The following is a 22,455-nucleotide window of genomic DNA, read 5'->3' as shown; positions in this document are numbered from 1 at the left end:
TCATTCTGTTCTTCTATATTCACTCCCCAGTGAAACCTCTGCCCAGACTTCCCTTCCCCAACCCCATCCAGGCCCAGTTTTAATGCCTCCTCCTCCAGGAAGTCCTTCAGGAAGACCCAGCTCCACCCTGAGCTGAGAGTCACCTTTCCTCCCTACGCTGAACTGACACCTGATAGTGTTGAGTCTTTGTTGAATTAATGAGTGGAAAAGTCTGTGTGTATATATGCATGTGTGTGAGAGAGACAAAGGGAGAAGGGGTGGGGAGTGAAGATTTGTGCAGCTGTGTGACAGGGTATTGGGGGGTGAGTGTGTGTGATTGTGAGTCTGCGTACATGTTTGCGGAAGCATGTGTGAATCCTATGTACCTATGTGGAAGAGGGGTTGTGCACTGTGCCCAGGTAGGGACGTGTCCTAGGGGCCACTGTCCCTACTGCCAATTCTTCCCATCCCCACCTGCAGGCTCCAGCAGCCAAGTGCATTACTCAAGCTGTACCACAGGCTCCCAGGGTGGACAGAGAATCTGCAGGGCAGGCAAGGGTCACCGCTGCTCTGACCCAGCCCTCCCACACCTCCGTCACCGCCTGAGTCAGCACTGCCCTGGGTAGGGAGAAGAGCAGGCTTGGGGCCAACTCAGGTGCCCCCACCAGGCCCTTTGCCAGGAGGGCAGTGGTGTAGCTCCTGCTGCCTGGGCCAGCTTCCCCCCTGAATCTCTGTTAGACCCTGGGTCTGTGCTTTTCCCTCCGTGGGCCTTTGTCTCCTCATCTGTGAAATGAGGAGATGCTCCTGCCGTGGTTTATCATTCAGCAAACGGTGCCTGAGCACCCACAGAGTGCCAGGGCTTACATGGGGGCTGGAGCCCCAGGCCTCACAGGGTTACGGCCTACTGGGACACAGGCAAGCAAACAGATTCGTTTGACAGAGTGATGGGCGCGTTGACAGGTGGGGGTGCAGTGTCCTCAGGGAGTCGGGGAAAGGCGGAGTGCTCTGCCTGCAGGAGGCCTGCTGGTCTGTCGTGTAGTCCGGGCCAAGTCAGCAGGCCCAGTGAGCTAGCCCACAGGTGTAGAAGTGCTTCTTGAACTCCATAGCGATGAACTCCTAAAGAATCATTATTTTCATTGGAGGAGCTCAAAACCCTTGTTGAATGAATGAATGAATGAACATGACATGGGGAGACAGGCCATCAAAATCATCTGAGTAGATTGGTAAAAAATGCACACTGCTCTGGCAACTTTGCGGCCTCAGGTCCTAGAGGGGAAGAGTGTGTGAAGTTCACAGCCAGCCCAGGCAAACAGCTTGAGTAAATCAGCATCTGGGAAACCCACGAATGAGACACAGGCCTTAAGATCAGGCAGCCATGAATGAGACCCTGCCCTCTTCCCTTGTCCCCTCCACCTCCCACCTCCAACTTTGGGGATCCCTTGTAGGGGATGCCCCTCTGCCTCCTGCCCTGGTCGTATGGTGGCCTATGTTGCAATCTACTTTCCAGCTAGTGGATGCTGGCCCTTTAAGGCCTGGGGAGGGGACACCGCCAGGCTGGGCAGAGACGGTGACCACAGGTGCCAGGTGGTGAAGCTAAAAATACTGAGTGATGTGAACACCCAGGCTGCGGGAGCCAGGCAGTGCTGGCTGGGGTGGGGGAAGGAAGGTTCTGGAGTGCTTCTGTCCTACTGGAGGAGGGGCAGTGGGCAGTGAGGTTTGGTGGGTCACCTTGGGGTGTTAGAGGAGCCTGCCCACCCTCTCAGCATGTCTCCAGCCCCGGGAGGTGCCAGGATTCCCTTCAGGAGCCAGCTGTCGTGTTGGCAGCGCTGGGGCACACCAACTCGGCAGCGCGCCGCTTCCCTGTGACCCCGCGGAAGTCATTTCTTCTCTTGGGGCCTCTGTAAAATGAAAGAGCTGGGCTTTCTCAGGCACTTTTACGGTCAGAGGGGCAATGAGGGGTACAGGTGACCCATTCACTCATTTGTGGACTCAGCAAACTTTCCCTGAGACTCCCCAGGGACTGGATGCTGAAGCCACAGAGAGGAACCGACACAGGCACCCCCAGCAGGAGCCGAGTGAGGGCTCCACAGCCCCCTGGAGCAACCACACGCAGTGCAGCGAGCTGCGCTCTGGCGTGGGCGCCCAACGTGGGGTGAGGTGAGGGACTGCCCCCAGAGAACACACCTGCATTTGATGAAAAGCTGTCAGTGGGAGCATCACCCACAGTATTGCTCACCAGCCACCAACATAGGTCCTCTGATGTACTAAGGTGAGCTACCTCTTGTAACAAATAAGCCTGGAAATCACAATGGATTCACTGGGCAGAGTCTATATCCTGCTTATGCAGGGGGAGGGAGACTCTGCTCCCCTTAGGCTTTTGGGGGCCCAAGCTCCTCCCACCTTGTGTCTGTCATCGTCCTCTGAAGCCACTAGAAGATAAATAAGAAAGAGAACAGGGATCACATGCGAAATTTTTATGAGGCAAAGTTGGAAGTGGCCCACTTCACGTCTGCCCACATTCACAGAACAGCTAATTGCACGCAACACTGGGAAACGTAGTCCTGTTGGTACGATTTCATAGGGTTCTTGTGCAAATAAAACATGTGGCGCACACGGAAGAACCCGGCACATAAGGGTGTCCAGTGCGTCCCTTCAGGCACTCCTGCATTGACCCACTCACTCCACAAATTTCACTGAGCACTCTCCGTGGGCCAGCCCCTGAACCTGGACAGTGAGACTGCTGCCCCTTTCCCACGGGCTTTTATCAAAGGGGGGAGCCAAACAAAACACAAGGAAGCAAACAAATAAATAAGTGTGATCGTCCATGTTCAAAACCCACTGTTAAGAACATAACCAGAGGGACGGTGGGAGAGGCATGTACTGTGTATGAGGTGAACAGGGAAGGTAGGGGCAGCCCCACGCCTACCCAGACAATGAGCAGGAGCTGAGCGGCATGGAGGCAGCAGCATCCAGCAAGAACACAGGACGCAAGGGCCCTGAGGCAGGCTACAGGTTGGTGAGTGTGCGGAAATAATGGGGCAGTGTGGCCACAGCAGAGTGAATGACAGGAAGAATGACACAGGGTGGTGGGGAGAGACGGGAAGGGGCTACATCCCATAGGCTTTGTGGACCGTAGTGAAGAGAATGGACTTTTCTCTGGATGAGAGTGGGACGCCTTTTGAGGCTTTTAAGTAGGGGAAGCAATATAATCTGATCGACATGTTAAACAATCCCTCCCGGGCTCTGGGGAGAACCCGTGGCAGCTGGGCCAGACGGGGTACAGGAAGCCCGTGTGGAGGTCACGACAGAGTGGGCGTGGCGGCGGCCTGGACCAAGGCCGTCCCTGAAGGGAGTAATGCTTTCCGAATCTATTTGGGACACAGAATTTGCTGATGGTTTAAAGCAGGGGTGTCCAACCTTTTGGTGTCTCTGGGCCACACTGAAAGAAGAAGAGCTGTCTTGGGCCACACATTAAATACACAAACACTGACAAAAACTGATGAGCAAAAAAAGGTTTTAAGTACATTTGCGACTTTGTGTGGGGCCGCATTCATAGCCAGCCTGGGCCACGTGCAGCCCGCAGGCCACGGGTTGAACGCCTCTGGAAACTTTAAAGGAAGAGGGTAATGGAGAACAAATCTGGGGATGCTGGGCTGGATAAGTGCATGGATGATGAGGCTCAGAGGAGGGAAGAGGTATGATGAGAAACTCAAGAATTCTGCTACGGATGCTTTCAGCGTGGAAAGCATGTGAGATGTTGGAGAGAAGATGTCAAAGGGGACGTCTCTTGGCTGGCGGCAGACTGTCAGAAACGCCACACAGCCGGCATTGGAAGCCATGAGATCACACTGAAGAGAGAGGGCAGAGAAGAGCCCCGAGGAGCTCCACAGTTTTGACGTCATGTGAAGGAGAAGCCAACGAAGGTGGTAGAGAAGGAGCAGCTAGCAAATAGGAGGAAAACCAAGGGTGAGGGCAGGCATGGAAACCAGAGAAGAGTGTCCTAGGGAGGGAGGGAGCAGACAATTGACTTCAAAGATGCTGAACAGTAGGAAAACAAGGATGCATTTAGCCACACAGGTCGAAACCGACTCAGATAAGAATGTTTCCTGCAGGGTGCACAGATGAAAGCAGGGCGAGCAGAGACCTCCGGTTAAAGATGGTGGATGGAACATGCACATTTAATTTTTCTGTGTCCTGAATCCCCATTAAAAGGGAGTGAGAGGATATTTTAAGGTATGTACAAAAGTCCCCCCTTTTCCACAGTTTCTCTTTCTGATGTTTCATTTACCTGAGGTCAACTGAGGTCTGAAAGTATTAAAAGAAAAATTCCAGGAGCAAAAACAACTCATCTAAGTTTTAAACTGCACACCATTGTGAGCGGCAGGACGAAACCCAGTGCCTCGGGCTGCGTTCCCCATCGCAGCGCTCCCGTCGATCACCCTTGTTTTACCTAACGGTGGCCCCAAAGCGCAAGAGCAGTGCTGCTGGCATTCGGGCACGCCAAAGACGAGCCGCGATGTGCTTCCTGTAAGTGAAAAGGGGAAAGTTCTTGACCTAGTAAGGGGAAGAATCTGTGTGCTGAGGTTGCTAAGATCTACAGTAACGACAAATCTTCTGTTTGTGAAATGTGAAGGAAGAGAAATTCATGTTAGCCTAGCTGCCGCCCCCCAAACTGCAAAACTTATGGCCACGGTGCGTGATAAGTGCTTAGTTAAGATGAAAAAGGCATTAGATCTGGGGGTGGGAAACAGGAACAGAAAACGTGCTCCAGCTGATGGCTCGTTCACCAGAAAGCACTGAGCCTATACCCTTCAGCAAGGGCTCCCTGAACCGAATGGAACCGAACCCTTTACTGCCAGTGAGGGCTGGTGGCACAGATTCGAACACTTTGGGACTGAAAAAATGTAAAAATTACTGGAGAGAAAGAGAGAGAGAGAGATGTCATTCACATCACTTTTATTACAGTATATTGTTACATTGTTCTATTTATTCCTAGTTATTGTTATTAATCTCTTACTGTGCCTAATGTATAAATTAAATGTTATCATAGGTATGTGCAGGGGGGTGCAAAAGTAGGTTTACCAGACTTGTGGCCAGGATGGTGGTATAGGTAGATTCACGTTGCCTCCTCGTACAATCAAAAGAAGGAAAACAACAAATTTAAAAACAAAAAATAACCATAACTGCCAGAAAATCAAACTGTATGGAAGTCCGACAACCAAGGAGTTAAAGAAGAAACATTCATCCAGACCAATAGGAGGGGTGGAGACAGGCAGCCAGGACAGAGAGGACACAAGGCAAGGCGGCAGCTGGAGGAGTGGGCAGTCCCACATCTGTGTGCGGACAAACTGGAAGGAGCAACTGGGGAGCAAGATAGACCACGCAACCCAGGGCTTCAGGATGGGGAAATAAAGCCTCAAACCTCTATTTGTAAAAATCTGCAGGGGTTGCAGCGGTGGGAGAAACTCCCAGCCTCACAGGAGACTTCATTGGAGAGACCCACAGGGTCCTAGAACGTACACAAACCCACCCACCCAAGAATCAGCACCAGAAGGGCCCAGTTTGCCTGTGGATAGTGGGGGAAGTGACTGAAAGCCGAACCCAGAGCAGAGCAAGAGGCATTGTTCTCTCTTGGACCCCCTCCCCCGCATACAGCACCACACACAGCCACGTGGGTTGTGCTATCCACCCTAGTGAATACCTAAGGCTCCACCCCTTACTACATAACAGGCCTGCTGAGACAAAAAAAATATGGTCCAAATGAAATAACAGATCAAAGCTCCAGAAAAATACAACTAAGCAATGAAGAGATACCCAACCTATCAGATGCAGAGTTCAAAACACTGGTAATCAGCATGCTCACAGAAATGGCTGAGTATGGTCCCAAAATAGAAGAAAAAGTGAAGGCTATGAAAGGTGAAATAAAGGAAAACATACACAGAACCAGCAGTGAAGGCAAGGAAACCGGAAGAAGTAAGCATTCAACCAGAACAAAATGAAGAAACAAGAATTCAAAAATATGAGAGGCTTAGGAACCTCTGGGACAACTTTAAATGTTCCAACATCTGAATCATAGGGGTGCCAGAACTAGAGGAAGAGTAAGAAATGGAAAACTTATCTAAAAAAATAATGAAGGAGAACTTCCCCAACCTGGCAGAGGAAATAAGACTTCCAGGAAGTCCAGAAGCTCAGAGAGTTCCAAAGAAGCTGGACCCAAAGAGGAACACACCAAGGCACATCATAATTGCATTACCCAAGATGAAAGATAAGGAGAGAATCTTAAAAGCAGCAAGAGAAAAGGACACAGTTACCTACAAAGGAGTTCACATAAGACTGTCATCTGATTTCTCAAACGAGACCTTACAGGCAAGAAGGGGCTGGAAAGAAGTATTCCAAGTCCTGAAAGGCAAGGACCTACACCCAAGATTACTGTATCCAGCAAAGCACCATGTAGAATGGAAGGGCAGATAAAGTGCTTCCCAGATAAGATCAAGTTAAAGGAGTTCATCATCACCAAGCCTTTATTATATGAAATGTTAAAGGGATTTATCTAAGAAAAAGAAGAAGATCAAAACTATTGACAGTAAAATGACAACTCACAACTATCAACAACTGAACCTAAAAAAACAAAAAAACAAAAAAAAAACATACTAAGCAAACAACTAGAACAGGAACAGAATCACAGAAATAAAGATCACATGGAGGGTTATTAGAGGGGAGGGGGAGGGGTAGAATGGGGGAAAAGGTACAGGGAATACAAAGTATAAATGGTAGGTAGAAAATAGGGGGAGGTTAAAAACAGTATGGGAAATGGAGAAGTCAAAGAACTTGTATGTACGACCCATGGACATGAACTAAGGTGGGGGAATGCTGGTGGGAGGGGGATACAGAGCATAGGGGAATAAAGGGGAGAAAAAGATGGGACAACTGTAATAACATGATCAATAAAATATATTTTTAAAAGGTAGGTTTACAGTTGTAAGTACACAAAACACAGAGTTTATTCTTGTATTGTTATTTCTTAACTATTGTATTATTTTCCATATGAACAACTGTAAACCTACTTTTGCCTCACCCTGTATGAATAGGTAAAAACACTTTAGAGAGGGTTCAGCCCTGGCTCGTGTGGCTCAGTGGATTGAGCAAACCCTGGGGACAGAAAGGTTGCCAGTTCCTCCCCATCAGGGCACATGCCTGGGTTGCCGGCTGGTCCCCAGTGGGGGCCGTGCAAGAAGCCACTGATTGATGTTTCTCTCCCTCCCTTTCTCCATCCCTCCCCCTCTCTAAACATAAATAAATAAAATATATGTTTTGAACTTAAATCTGGGGGGCAGATGGGTGTGTGGTAAGTGCCTTAGCAGTCTGATGACGGTGCCCCTGAAGTGAGCCTGACACTGGGGGTGAGAAAAGCCGAGGAATGAGGGTTCATTCCACAGAACCCCCAAAAGGCACCTCCTGTGTTAATGAACTAAGTACCCCTGGAAATGGGAGTAAGCTGGAGCCAAAACCAGGAGGACTGGTATAAGAAGGGCTTTAATCCTCAGATTTCCTTTTCCGCTCAGCACAGCTGGGCAGCTGCCTCTCCCCCACCCCAGCAAAGACAGACACTTTGTCCTCCAGAAAGGATAGGACACAGGGCCTCTGAAGTGAGGATGTAGCACCACAGCAGGACAATGATAGCGAGGGGGGAGTTGAATGACCCACCACCCGGAATGTGGGGAGCCCTGCCTTAGATCCGCATCACCTGGGGCATCCTTCCCCTCTGGCTCCCAGAAGAGTGAAGGCGAGACTGACCTCTCCAGACAGGATGCCCCAGAGTTTACTCCCTTCGCTTCCCTTTGACATTTGAGACAATTCCCTTTGACATATTAATGGTGGATATTTTGTTACTGTTGTTTCATTTCCTGTTTGTTTGTTTTAGTTTTCTTCTCCCTGCATGGTTTGTGTTTCCTCCAATTTTTTTTCTGTTTGCATTAGCTCTCTTTCAGAGTCCAACTCTCTGAGAACACTTCAATGTTGGCATCAGGATTTCCCAGTGAAGCAGCCCAACCCCAGCTCGCTGTATGGAGCTCCTGACTCAACCACCCTCCCACCCCCAGCATAGGGCTACTCGGCAGCTTGCTTTTGTTTGGTTGTTTTTTTAAAAGAGAGGGGAAGAGAGGGAGAAAGAGAGGTAGAGAAACTTCAATGTTGGAGAGAAACATCAATCAGTTGCCTCTCATACACCCCCAACTGGGGACCTGGCCTGCAACCCAGGCATGTGCCCTGATGGGAATTGAACCAGCGACTTTTTGGTTTGCAGGCGGTACTCAATCCACTAAGCCACACCAGCCAGGGCAGCAGCTTACTTTATGAATTGTTTGTTATATTCTTTAATCAAAGCAGGATTATAATGAAATACAAAGGCCTTAAGTGGTCAGTATAATGAGTTTTGACAAGTGTATATACCTGTGCAACCCATGCCTCACTCAAGATAGAGTGTTTGCATCTCCCCAGAAAGTTGTGTCCTGCCACATGCAGTCAACACCCCCTCCCACCACCACACAGGCAACCACGCCTCCAGCCAGTGGGCTCTTCAGGCCCTGGCCCGGCCACTCAGCTGGCGAGCGCATGGTCCTGCTACACCAGATTGCGGGTTTAGGGCACGTACATGACCCTCCCAAGAACGCATGAATAAGTGGGACAACAAGTCAATGTTTCTCTCTCCTTTCTCTGTCTCTCTAAAATCAATAATTTTTTTAAAAATTAATGAGCTCTTTAAATCTCTTAAATATGAGAAGATAACCAGGGATCACCAACATTTGAGAAAATCCTCTAATATAAGAAGTAGAACAAAAACAGAATTTGGAGGAAACAGAATATGCAGGGGCAGAAAACTTAAGAACAGAACTATTATTACTACTATTATTCAGACTTAGGAAAATATATCGCACATATGAAACAAAAATTAGATGCTATCGGCCTGACTGGCGTGGCTCAGTTGGTTGGGTGTCCTCCCGCAGAGCAAAAGGTCGCCGTTTGGATTCCTGGCCAGGGCACAGGCCTGCGCTGCGGGTTCGGTCCCCAGTCAGGGTGCATACGAGAGGCAGCTGATCGGTGTTTCCATGTTTCTTTCCCTTTCCTTCTCCCTCCCTTCCCCTCTCTCTAAAAATAAATACAGAACATATTTTTCTTAAATCAGATGCTAGGAAAAATAAATCAATAAAAATTAAAAACCTAGATGCTATTTGGGGAAAAAAAAAACCTCCCAGAATGAACGAAACAAAACAAAAAAGTTCTTAAACATAGAGAATATCACAGCAGAAATGCGAACTGACCTAAGAGGCGGCAGACTGCAGCCTGCAGGCCCAACCCAGCCTCCCCTGCTTTTCGAACGAACGGTCGCGTTGGACCTCGCTGCTCGCGCGTGTTTGCGTGCTGTCTGCGGCTGCGGGCGCGCTGGCAGAGTGTCGTGGTTGGGACAGAGACCGCATGTCCTACGAAGCCCGAGATATTTAGCACTGGGCCCTTTATAGAAAAAAATGTGCTGCCCCTGGGTGAGAAGATAAAGTTGAGGGCATTTTCCATAAAGCAGAACGAAAAGATAAATACATGAGTCAGTCTGGCTCCTCAAGTAAAAAGATGCGGCGATGGAGCTGGGGGTGCTGAGGGGCGGGCCTGATGCCCGTGAAATCGGGGAGGGGAACAGGATCGGGCAGGGAGGGTCTGGCGCCCCGCTGACCCCTGTGAAGCGGACGGAGGGGGGAAAGGGATCTCGGCAGGGAGAGCTGGCTTTGCGGGGGATTTACAGGGTCTTGGCCAAATCAGTAGGAGGGGATCGCAGGGCGCAGGCGGCCATTAGAGGAGCCCCGCGCGGGGGAGAAATGGCCAGGCCCGCTCCCCACTGTGCTCAGTCATTGGGTGGGCTGCGCAAGACCACCTTGGTCTTGGTTGCAAGGCTGTGGCAGATCTCAAAGCTGCCAGCCAACTGCACTCCTCGCGTCTGAGTGCCGAGTTCTTTCTTGAAAGGAGAGCGCAGGGGGGCACCTTCTTGACAGCCACATTATGGAAAATAAAAAAGAAAGAGTAAGAAAATTAGAATACTAGTACATGAATCTAACACCCAAACGAAGAAGTTCCAGGAAGAGAACAGAGAAAACAGAGGAGAGGAAATAGTGGCCTATTTCAAACAGTTCTCAGAATGAGGCTCAGTTTTCACATTGAAAGGGCCCACTGAGCGTCCAACCAAAAGGTAAACCAGGCCCGCACCAGCGCATCATCGGTAAACCTCAGAACACAGGACAAGGAGAACGTGCCAGGGGATTCCACGAAGGGTCAGGAATCACAGTGGCATCAGGCTTCTCAACACCAGTCTTGGAGACTAAAGCCCAAGAGCAGTGTCTTCAAAGGTATAAAGGAAAATTATTTTTGGCATAGAATTATATACCTTGCCAAACCATCATAAAGCATGGATAGAAGATAATCTTTTCAGATTTACATGGGCTCAAAATTTTTACCTCCCATGCACTCTCTCTTAAGAAAGCCACTGGAGAATGTGTCCCACTCAAAACAAAGGAGAAAGGGGCGGGGGGAGAAAATGTAACACCGGGAACCTGGAAAGCAGCGGAAGCCAACGCAAGAGAAAAGTGAAGGGCATCTCCCAGATGATGACGATGATGAAGGGCAGGGGGTCCCAGAGCAGAAGCTCTGGGCAACGTGCATGGATGGCAGGCAGGTCACACTGGAGTAAGTCAGAAGGTTCTAGAAAAGATTTCTTCAAGGAGATGAAATTGATAGAATACTTATTTATACAACTTGGAGAGAATTATGGGTTGAATTAGGCCTATAAACACGTAGAAAAACAAGCCTCCCCCTTAAAAAAAGTTTATTAACCCAAGAAAGCAAGACTTTTGTTCAGAAAAGGGAGAGAAATTTTAAATTGAAAACTTCCGCTCTACAAAAGATATGTTTAAGAAAATGAGAGGGACAAGCCATAGAATGGGAGAGACATGTTTACAAAAGACATCTAATCTGATAAAGGACTGTTTATCTGCCCTGGCTGGTGTAGCTCAGTGAGTTAAGTTAAGTGCGAGCTGTGAACCAAAGGGTTGCCAGTTCGATACCCAGTCAGGGCACATCCTGAGTTTTGGGTCAAGTCCCCAGTAGGGGGCACTTGAGAGACAACCACACAGTGATGTTTCTTTCCCTCTCTCCTTCTCTTCCCCTCTGTCTAAAAATGAATAAATAAAATCTTTTTTTAAAAAAGAACTGTTTATCTGATAAAGGACTATTATCCAAAGTATACCAAAAAATTCTTAAAACTCAACAATAAGCAAAGGAACAACCTAATTAAAAAATGAGGGCCTGGCTGGTGTGGCTCAGTGGATTGAGTGCCAGCCTGTGAACCAAAGGGTCACTGGTTTGATTCCCAGTCAGGGCACATGCCTGGGTGTGGGCCAGGTCCCCAGTGGGGGGTGTGCGAGAGGCAACTGATTGCTATATCTCTCATACAACCAATGTTTCTCTTCCTCTCCTTCTCCCTCCCTTCTTTAAAAATAAATAAATAAAATCTTTTTTAAAATAAGCAAAAGATCTGGACACCCCACCAAAGATGATATACAAATGTCAAATAAACATTTAAAAATGCTCAGCATCACGTGTCATTAGAGAATAGCAAATTAAAACAACGAGATACTGTCACCGAATGCATATCTGGCCGCCCGCCACTTCAAAAGTCAGTCAATACTTGAGAGATGCTGATGTAAGGAAACTGGTTTTAATCAGGTGCCAGCAACCTGGAAGTTGAGGGACTCTTGTCTCAAAGCCCATCTTCCCATCTCAGTGCAGGCAGGGGTTTGTATAAGGAGGGAGAGGGACGAGGAGAACAAAGAGATCGGGGGGAGGCTGGACCTGCAGGCAGTGTCCTTGCTGGTCCCGGTATGGATCGTCAAGGTCAGCGTCCTGGAGCTGGTCAGTGCAGCCAAATTCCTGCAGGTGGACGGTCTGCATCACCCATAGTCATTGTCACGGCAGTTTCTCGTACAGGCAGGAACTGGAACAGCTGGCGCCTGAAATGTGCTCACAAAGAAACTGTCAGTGCGTGAGCTCTTCCTCTCCGTTTCTTAGTACATCTCACTCTAATTCTATTTTGTGGTGTATCAGAGTAGTATGAAGTTTTTGTTCCCCGTTACAATACCACTAGACACCTATTAGAATGGCTAAAACCCCAAACACTGACAACGGGAAGTGCTGGCGAGGGCGTGGAGCAACAGGAACTTCCACTCGTTGCTCAAATGCCGGTGCGGCGGTGCACGGCGCGGGCAGCTTTGGAAGACAGTTTCTAAACAGAGCCAAATGCAAGTCTTACCATATGATCCAGAAATGTATTTCTTGGTTATTTACCCAAATGAGTTGAAAACATGTCCACACAAAAACCTGCACGTGAGTATTTGTAGCAGCTGTGTTCATAATTGCCTAAAACTTGGAGGCAACCAAAATGTCCTTCAGCAGGTGAATGGATAAACAAATTGTGGTACATCCATATAATATTAATAAATAGAAATATTAATGAAAAGAAATGAGCTATCAAGCCACGAAAAGACATGGCAGAACCTTAAAGGCACACTGCCAAATGAAAGACGCTAGTCTGAAAAGGCCGTGCGAGTCCAACTATGCAACATTCTGAAAAGCAAAAACTATAGCGACAGTAAAAAGATCCGCGGTGGCCAAGGGCTTGTGGGAGGGAGGGAGGGGTGAGCAGGGGAGCACAGTGGGTTTTTGGAGCTGTGGAACTATTCTGTATGATACTGTAATGGCAGGTCCGTGGCACACCTGTCAAAACCCATAAAATATACACACGGAGTGAGGCCTCGTGTAAACCAGACTGTAGTTAATAATAGTGCATCAGTGTCGGTTTATCAACTGTAACAAGTGCGCCACACTAAGGCAAGATGTTAATCATAGGGCACTGGGGCGATGGGGCTGGATATGCACTTCCTGCTCAATTGTTCTGTAACCCTAAAAATGCTCTAAAAAATAAAGTCTATCATAGAAAAGGGAAAAAGGGAAAAATGTCATAGTATTTCACATGAAGCTGTAAATAATGTTTCCCAAAGGTGTAAGCACTACCAACATGACCAGTATTGCGATGCAACCGTATTGGGTGGGTGGGAAGAAGGGAGGGGGAGGGGGGCAGTATAAGGAAGTTAACCCTCATCTTCCAAGGTGGGATGTCGATAGGTAAAGCCTGAAACTGGAAAGAATCAGTGTTAATACGCCATGTAAGAAACACGGAGGTAAAAATTGTTAGAAGAATTAAAATGATTGTCTTTAAGAGGTGGGAAACCCGAGCTCGCTTCGGCGGCACGTACACTAACACTGGAACGATGCAGAGAAGATCAGCATGGCCCTGCGCAAGGAGGACACGCAAAGTCGGAGAGCGTTCCACATTTTTATTTACAGTAGTGCTGAAGCAACCTAAGTGCCCATCAGTAAATGAGTGGATCGATAAACTGTGGTGCATTTACACAATGGAATTCTACGCAGCAGAAAAAGAAGGAGCTCCTGCCCTTTGTGACAGCATGGATGGAACTGGAAAACATTTTGCTAAGTGAAATAAGCCAAGTGGTGAGGGACAAATACCATATGATCTCACCTTTAACAGGAACCTAATCAACAAAACAAACAAGCAAGCAAAATATAACCACAGACATTGAAATTGAGAACGGGCTGACAGTAATCAGATGGGGGGGAGGGGATAATGGGGGAAAAGAATAAAAAGACGTGGGAAACCCATGTTTCTTGATTTTAAGCCATGGGCATGATTGACTTGAATAGATACTAAACCTGCATCTACAAAGAGAAAGTGAGGTAACAATAAGAACAAAAGAGAGACGGGAGGTGGCAGAGCAGAGACAGAAGGCGACTCCACTCCATCAGGAGGCTTTGATGTGCAGAGCCCAAGAAACAGAGGAGGTGCCAGAGCCTGCGGACCGCGCTGTGGGGAGGGGACGACCCGGAAAATGAACGAGGGTGGCCCAGGAGGGAGGCCGGGGAGTCTTGAAGAAACAAGGTCCCTTCAAATGCAGGGGAGGGGCTGGCCTCAAGGGAAGGGACTGAACAGTGGAATACATGAGTGAGGAGCTAAGGGGGTCTGTGCTTTAATGGTGGGAGGCGACGGGACTGCATCTGATCCGTGTTTTCTCTGTTAGGGGGGAGCCAGTTTGGGGAGAGAGGAGAAGGTGGAGAAAAGGTGACCCAGCACCTTGCCGTGCAGAGTTGGGCACATGGACCACCAGCAGCATAGGCCCCCCTGGGGGGTGGTTGGATGTGCAGAATCTCGGGCCTCCCCAATATCCCTGGGAGGTTCACAGGCAAATTGCAGCGTGAGAAGCACTGCTCACAGAGTGAGGAGAAGCAACAAACAGGCAGGGTCTGTGGGGCAGCAGTGAGCGCCCCGTCGAGACGGTGAATCAGAGGGGAGACTGCAAGCCTGGTGTGGGCCACCCAGCGGTGTGGCCTGCTCAGTGTGAGCAGTGAGCAGGCAGTGGCCTCTAGGCTGGTCTGAGAGGGTTTTCCAGGGAGTGGCTCTGGTGATGGTGGGCAGAGCCCAGGAGGCTTGAGGTGGACGGTAGTGACAGAAGGGGGCTGAGGAGCAGGAAGAAAGCAGCAGGGTCCTGACTGGTGTGGATGGGTTGGTTGGGTGTAGCCCCGCAAAGCAAAAGGTTGCTGGTTCAGTTCCCAGTCAGGGCACATGCCTGGGTTGTAGGTCCAGTCCCTGAACCAATTGATGTTTTTCTCCCACATTGGTGTTTCTCTCCCTCTCTTTCTCCCTCCCTTCCCCTCTCTCTGAAAATAAATAAATAACATATTTTTTAAAAAAGAAAGAAAGAAAGGGATGGAGCCATGGATCGGTGGTCTCTGTGAAGTCAAAGGGCTGTTGCATGTGGATACCAGTGCAAGTGATGAAGAGAATGCCCCGGGGGGCCTTCGAGGGGGTCACAGAAGTAGAGCACTAAGAGGGGCGAGGGGTGAGGTAGTTATGAGCAGAGGTCAGGGGACTGAGAGGCCTGCGGCGGGCTGCCCGAGATCAACTCTGTCCTCCCCAGAGGTGTGTGGCCTGGGCATCAGGATTTTTAAGCTACATTATGATGTGCGGCAGAGTTTGAGAACTATGGTTGAGGACAGAGAACCAGGCTCCGACAGAGAGAAAGAGAGAAACAGGAGCAACGAGAAGTTACCCCAGGAGGGGTGGCATAGCCAGCAGGAGCTGACCAGAGGAAGTGGTCTTCAGGGGAGTATCTGGGTAAGAGCCGCATGTCCGGGGTTGGAGATGAGCGGATGAGGATGTTGTGGTCTTTCCCTGTTCATTAGACAGTAAACGGGGTGAAAGGGAAAGAGACAGACACAGAGACTTCAGAAGACAGAGCTCTTCGCCTGAGCGGGCCCATCGTGCGTCCTGCACCGAGATGCAATGTCCACTAGAGGGAGTGCTGCGCACACAGATGTGAGACTGGCCCCAGCAGGGGGTGCGTGATGCGTGACTCCAGACTTTCTGAGTTTTTTGTTCAAAGTTCAGATTTTGCAGCCACACTCCCTGGGTTTAATTCCAGGTCCCACTACTTCCAATGTCCTGTGACCTTGGCCGGGTTACCCCACCACTCTGCGACCCAGTTTCATCTGCAGTCAAATGGACACAGGGATAGCTACCATCTTTCTGAGGTGCTTGGGAGGATGAACGGAGGACAACCTGTGAGCCACGCTGGGCGACCGCTGACTGCCCGTGGCGGTAGAGCAGGCTGTGCCACCGCCTCTACCTCCCTCTGCTTCCCCTGCAGCCCCTCAGCCCAGCCCTGCCCAGGGAAATCCAAAGCAAGAAATGGAAGTCAACTTTCTTGGTTAGGGGAAAGCAGAGGCTGGGATGGTCTCCAGGCCTAGGCTTCCTGTTCAGTCTTGCTGTTGCTCTTGTCACCTGTGGCTCATACCTGGCTGTGGTCTTACCCTCCTGGCTCCAGGCCTTCCCCCTCTTGCAGGTGCCCAAGGGACCAGCAGCTGCCCTCACCTGGCAACCATGCAGCAATGCCACTGCCTGGTGCTGGGGGCTCAGAAGGGGTGCTTCTTCCCAGGCATTCTCCTGACCACGCCCCGCCCCACCCCACCCACCTCCTGCCAGAGCCAGAGCATCTAGAGCTGACCTGTCAGGCCACACCCAGTGGTGTCTTCATTCCCAGGTTTGCAGATGCCTCTGCCACCACTACCCCACTCCCCTCGAGGTCGTGGGCCTCTGCCTCCAGGAGCAGCCCCTCTGTCCTATCCTTGATCTCACAGAGGGTGTAGGCAGCTCTGACTTTTTAAAAATGATTTGCCAGTATTTAAAAAATCAGGGCCTTACATCCTAAGATTCAGATTTCAAATTTCTCTTGAAAAACTGGAAGCTCTGAGCACCTGAGGCCACACTCCCACACGACAACAGGGGGCCACAGGGAGGGAAAGTCACCATTCAGATGGGCCAGGGCTCTCTGTTTACCACACTCCCTGCCCAGGCCATGCCCCCTATTCACAGTCCCTCCCCGCGCCTCTGAGGACCTCAGTCTGCAAGCCTGTGAAGGGAGAACAGCAAGAACTATGCCTGAGAGGGTTCCTGGAAGCATTTCCACATTGCAGCCGCTGGCCCACAGCAGGCAGAAATGCAAAGATGGGGGGTGGGGGCACCCCAGAAACTAGAGCAGACCCCTCAGGAGCAAGGAATCCTGGGGATCAGAGGGCTGCTTGTTGTCTTCAGCGGTTCATAGAATTTTGTGGTCCAGGTGCCCAGGGCAACCTACACACACACTGCCCCCACTGTCCACTCTGTCAGCAGATCCTGCCACTTCTTACCTCTCCTACTCCTGCTGCAGGTTGCTGTCTTCTCTCACCTGGCTGGGTGCAGGAGCCTCCTCACTGCCACTCTTGCCCTTCACACTCTCTCTTCCCCACAGCAGCCAGAGGAAGCCTATTAAAATCTAAGACACGCTTCATTCTTCCTCTGCTCAAAACCCTCCAGTGACTCCCACCTCATTCAAGTCAAAGCCAAAGAAACCCTTACGGGGGTCCTGAATAAACTATCCCCGTTACCTCTAGTCCCCTCCCAGGCTCCATCAGCCTCCTCATTGTCCCTAAGCATCTCAAACACACTCTGGCCTCAGGGCCTTTGCACTGGCTGTTGCCTCTGGTTGGTTGACTGTACCAGCCCTCTACCACACATCTGCACGACTCTCGCCTCCAACTTTCTGCTCAGAGGTAACCTTCTCTGCGAGGACTTCCCTGAGTGCTTTGTCCCCTCCTTGTTTTATTTTTCTCCCTCACACAAATCCCCTGAAGCATTTTGGGTGCGTGCCTGCTTGTTGTTTTCTCCCCTCACCAGCACAGACGAGGGTAGAGGTTCTTCTGGTTTGTTTATTGCGAACAGTGCCTAGCACATAGGCAACACCTGATAAATCCTTGGTAATTGAATGAGTGAACATGTAAAATGAGGGCAATAATAGCGCCAAGCATGCAGCGACGCAGTGCCTGTGAGTGCCTGTGAGACAGATCGTGTGAGCCACACAGGATGGGACCGGAGCTGTCGCACAGGGCTGTGGACTTGGCCTTTAGTGCCCTGTGGTTGGCATCTTGCAGTTCCTAATTGTTTCATCTTTAAATGTGTGAGTGACGCCTGACGGGACAACAGAGCGTGCACCCGGAGCAATCCCGTCCCCCCATGCCCTGGGTGGGTTCGCGGCACCCGCTGGCCGCCCCCTCCCAGTCACCACTGCCATCCTTTGTCCCGCAGGGGCCTGGGTGCGGAGCGGCTCAGTGTCAGGTGTGCAGGAGAGTGGCCCGGTGCACCTGCGAGGGGATGCACTGGCTCCGCGTTTACCCCGGTGCCCAAGGAAGCAGGACGTTACATAGCAAATAAGAACACCATGACAGGCTGAGAGAAAGACCTGGTAGAAAGGAAAAGCTTTCTTTCTGCTTTCTGAACAAGAGCCCCCCACCCTGACGTCAAGTACTCACACCTCACAGATGGTAAGTGCTTCCTCCCTGGGAGCTGTTGTTACTCAGGACCCTGCAATTAGACAGAAACAGGGCCCAAGCGAGAGCCTGACGGGGTGACCGGCCCAGGCCGGGGAGAGACATTGCCCTGCCATCCCACGGCCTGCTCCCGCTTCCAGGGTCTGCACGTGAGCCGCAGGCCAAGGCTGAGCGCCAGCCCCTTCCTCCCTGGCCTCGGTTGTCTCACCTGTGAGCTGGGACCAGAGCCCCACAGGCCGCCCTTCTGGCAGTGACAGCGGGTGTGCACATGACTTGCGGACTGAATCACGGGGAGAAGGGGAGGTGGTGGTCGTGGTTCCTCTGAAGGGTCCCTGGGTCAGGGCTCAAAGTCTGCCCCCTCGAAAGTGTTCAAAGAGGGCCTGGCTTTCAGCCTTGAGGGATGGGTGATAGGAGACCAGGCCTCCGTGGTGACTTCAGGCCCAGGTATCAATGGCATTCGTGGCCCTAATGAGGCCATCAGTCCCTGAGGGTGGCTGTAGGCCCTGATAGTCACTACAGGTCTCGGTAATGGCCTCCGTAGCCTCCGACCCAATGGTGTCTGCGACCTTGGTGACTCCTGGAGGCACCAGGCCTCTCCGTCCCCACCCTCGATCCTGCCTAAGCCCCCATCTCTCCCCAGCCTAGAATTTCAGCCATCCTCCAGGATCCACTTAATTAGCCAAGCTCATTAACTCCCACAGGCTTCTCCTCCCCACCTAATTAACTGATTTAATTAGGGCTTACAGGCCCGGCTCCACCCAGCCCCCTCTGCTCCTACCCCTGCCCCGCCCTCCAGGCCTCTGGCTCAGCTGAGCCTCCAGCAGGCAGGCGGGAATGAGTGAAGCCTCCACCCTGTACATGCGCCCCCCCCTCACCCCCCTTAGTCCCAGGGCACCAGGACAGCACCCTGCCGGACGGCCCACAGGCAGGAGGGAGAGTAAACTGGGACAGTGAGGTGGGTGGGGAGTGGAAATGGATAAAATGGAATCAGGGGGAGGTGGGGATGGCTTAGCATGGATGAGCTGAGCATCGGGCAGTTAGAGTCCTGGATTCCGGAGCCTATCTGGGCTCAAACCACAGCTAATGTGTGGACTTCATCTGTGTGTGTCAGATAATGATGGTCATTCCCACACCTCAGTGTCACTGTGAGGTTTCAATGAGTTGATAGAGTAAAACGCTCAGGGACCAGCCTGGCACATGTCTGTGCTTGTCACCTAAGTGAGTGGGGATGAACAGAGGCTCCCTGAGGGTGAGGGGCTGGAGGAGAAAGCCAGAGAGTGCTGTTCCAGGAGTCAGGGGGGCCCCCAGGCAGGCTCTGGGGTGCCAGGATGAGGCCCATGAACTGCACTGGAGGCTGCTGACTGGGAGGGACCCCTGGCCTGGCAGAGGGCAGAGGGATAAATAGCAAGGAGGGCCCATAGCAGGGGGTCCCATTTCCACTCTGGGGTGGGGGGGAGACTGGTCTTGTTAGTTCGGACCTCTATACTTTGTGCCTCCATTTCTCCATCTGGGGGAAGCCCTAGCCTTGTGGAAATACCTGGCATCCCCTAGATGCCTAATGAATGTGTAGAGACTCATCCCTGAGAAAGGAGGGAACGTGAAGAGCACTTGGAGGGAGATGCTCAGCTGCCCTTCTGGGACCAAAGCAAAGAAAGTGAGCTGTGCAGGCGGCAGGCAGGATGCAGGTTACACGCAAAGCAAGGCTTCCTGGAGGTGGAGTTGAGGACAAGATTTTAAAGGAGGAACAGTGTGTCTGCGCTGCTGGGCAGGCTCCAGGGCCGAGACGGCCAATCAGTACCTGCACGTGAGTGGGAAGAAGAGACGCGTGGCCCCGAACACCGGGGTGTCCCCTTACCTCTTTAGAATTTTACATGTATTGGTGTGATCAGCATAGCGTCTCCCCCCATGAGACTGGAAGCTCCTGAAGGCAAGGCTACCCTTTTGTCCTAAAGTCCTCACACAGTCGGTGCCTGTTAACAAGTGTGAATGCATGAATGAATGAGTGAATGAGTGCACGCATTCTTGCATGTGTTGGCCTGAAGGTTCCATGCATCCAGAGGTTCCCGAAGCTTAGGGGCAAAGGGGCCCCATACAGCAGCCTGGGCACCAACACCCTATGCTCAGCTATGAGCTCCTCAGCTCCTTGGATGGCCCCAAGAACAGCTACCCGTAGGGGGCAGGAGCTGGTCTCCAAGGATTCAGGGACTCCTGGGCAGGCTGAGCTCCCTCTGAGAAACCCCTTGTACACACTGGGATGTGAGGAAATAGTGATTATGGGGGACAGAGGGGGGATCTTTGATTTACCCGTGCATTTTCAAACACTTTAAGAAACCCACATTTCTACTTGGTGTGAAGGCGTGCGGTGGTCACTGACAGGGAGCCAAGTCCAACTGACATCAGCACAAAATGGACTCTTGCATTACATACCCAAAAAGTGCAATCTTCAGGCAAGGCTAGATCCAGGGGCTCGGATGACAGCATGGGGATTCGACTCTCTCCATCTCTTGGCTCTGCGGGCTGCTGTGTTGGCTTCATCCTCTGGGAGGCTCTGCCTTGTGGTAGCAACTCCAGGCTTACCTCCCACCCTCTGTCAGTGCAATGGAAAGAGAAGTCTATCTGGTTGGCTTGGCTTGGGTCCCAGACCCATCTCAGAAACACTTGCTGTGGCCAGGGGGCTGGTCTTCGCTGATTGGTGGGGGCTGAGTCACAAGCCCACCCTTGGAGCAGAATAGGTAACCCCTGCCATCAGAACACCTAATGAGTAAGGAAGGGTATGTCAAGGAATGTGGGTCCCCTAAGGAAAAGTGGGGTTCTGTTGCTAAAAGGTGGGAGAAATGTAATGCTGGATAGCAGAGTTCTACTCCTCTTGGCATAGGTCTGCATCAGGCCCTACCCAGGCCCCAGCTCTCAGGGCTGGTCGTTTGTGGCAGACTCTGTTTCCTGCCCATAGCACCCTGGACCCTTCCCCACTCCAACCTGGCAGCATCCTCATCCACCCCCCACCCCCACCCCCAGGGCCTTCTCTCTCCAGCCTGCTCTGCCCACATCCACAGCACTGCCCTCTCCCAGCAGCTCCCACCACGGACTGACTGGAGCGGGGGTACAGTGCGTGTGCTGTGCGAGTCGATGCGTGTTCTACACTGTCTCTGAGAGCTCTCCAGTGGGGCTCACCACTAGCTGCGTGCAGAGGTGACCTGCTTGATAACACACCCCTGGTCACTACCTTCCTATCTCTCCTCCTCTCCCCTACCTGGGATTGCCTGCCAAATAAACTGTTTGCTCTCAGAGCAGCTTGTGCAGGGTCTGTTTCTGGGAAGCCCAAACTAGGACATCTCTAAAGCCAGCCCTCCAGGGACGTGTACCAGACAGCACTTGTTTCCTTCCAAATGCCTGTAGTCCTGGGGTGGCTTTGGTGACACTTCCCCAGGGAAGGAGCTGAGACTGCACCTGCTCTGGGTGGCCCTGCCTCTGTTCTGAGGATCCCACAGGACAATTGCCTGCTCCCCAGAAATAAACGTAGTGGGGAGGGTGGAGACCTGTCCTACCCTCACTCCACAACCTCCCAGAGAAACAGCCGCATCCAGCCCTAAGCAGCACCAGCAGTCAGAGCCCCCGTGAGCAATGGGGATGGATGGCAAGGAGCAGGCAGCCCAAGGCACTTCCCGCTCCCTCGCTTCTCAGAGTGAGACTGAGGTCATTTTAGTTGGTTCTTGGATTTGGCTTTAGAAAACAAAATCACATAGTGAAAAAGTTGTTTGGAGTTTGTTTTTTCTTTTTTTTTTTAATTTTTTTCAAGATCCCATGTAAAAACACTTCCACTGAATAGGCTTTTTTTGGTCAGAGGCCCTGGTCAGGTAGCTCAGTTGACTAGAGCATCATCCTGATGCGCCAAGGTTGCGGGTTCATTCCCCGGTCAGGGTACGTACAAGTCAACCAGTGAATGCATAAATCAGTGAAACAACAAATCAGTGCTTCTCTCCCTCTTTCTCTCTCTCTTCTCCCCCTTCCCTCCTTCCTCTCTCTCTCTAAGATCAATAAATTTTTAAAAATCTGTTTTAGAGAAGTGAAAGAAAATACAGAAAAATGAAAATCTGCACGGATCCGCAGCTAGCATCAATGTCAACATTTATCATGCCTGTGTCAGGTATTTTTAATAAAAGAAACGAAATGAAATGACAGATAAGGGTGACTCCCCATTATTCGCCCCACTCGAGGCCTGTTTCCTGGGTGTCATTCCCAGGGGCCATAACTCCCATCGTTGTGGCGATATTCTCATAGCAGTTGGCAGGCTTCTAGCCGCCAGGGACAGAATTCCCTTCAAAGTGGCTCCAAGCAAACTCAGCAGCTCTGTGATTTCACAGAGAAGGAAGTTCTCCCCTCTGCACGCCGCCACCACACTGCGCTTGCCATCATCAGTGGCATCCTGCTGGCCGTGGCCACACTGGG

At 51.1% G+C, this 22,455-nt stretch overlaps 1 protein-coding gene and 1 non-coding gene across 2 annotated transcripts in view; both read left to right on the top strand.

Moving 5' to 3' along the window:
- Positions 1-22,455, top strand: part of SBK1 (SH3 domain binding kinase 1) — a 49,570-nt gene that overhangs the window by 1,146 nt on the left and 25,969 nt on the right. The window lies entirely within an intron of this gene.
- LOC112304907 (U6 spliceosomal RNA) lies at positions 13,308-13,411 on the top strand. Its single transcript, XR_002974789.2, has one exon. It is a non-coding gene; the product is annotated as a U6 spliceosomal RNA (small nuclear RNA).

Source organism: Desmodus rotundus, chromosome 1, assembly GCF_022682495.2.
Source record: "Desmodus rotundus isolate HL8 chromosome 1, HLdesRot8A.1, whole genome shotgun sequence".
NCBI lineage: Eukaryota > Metazoa > Chordata > Mammalia > Chiroptera > Phyllostomidae > Desmodus > Desmodus rotundus.
The sequence above is the reverse complement of the archived record's forward strand: the minus strand, read 5'-3'. Positions and strand labels throughout refer to the sequence as shown.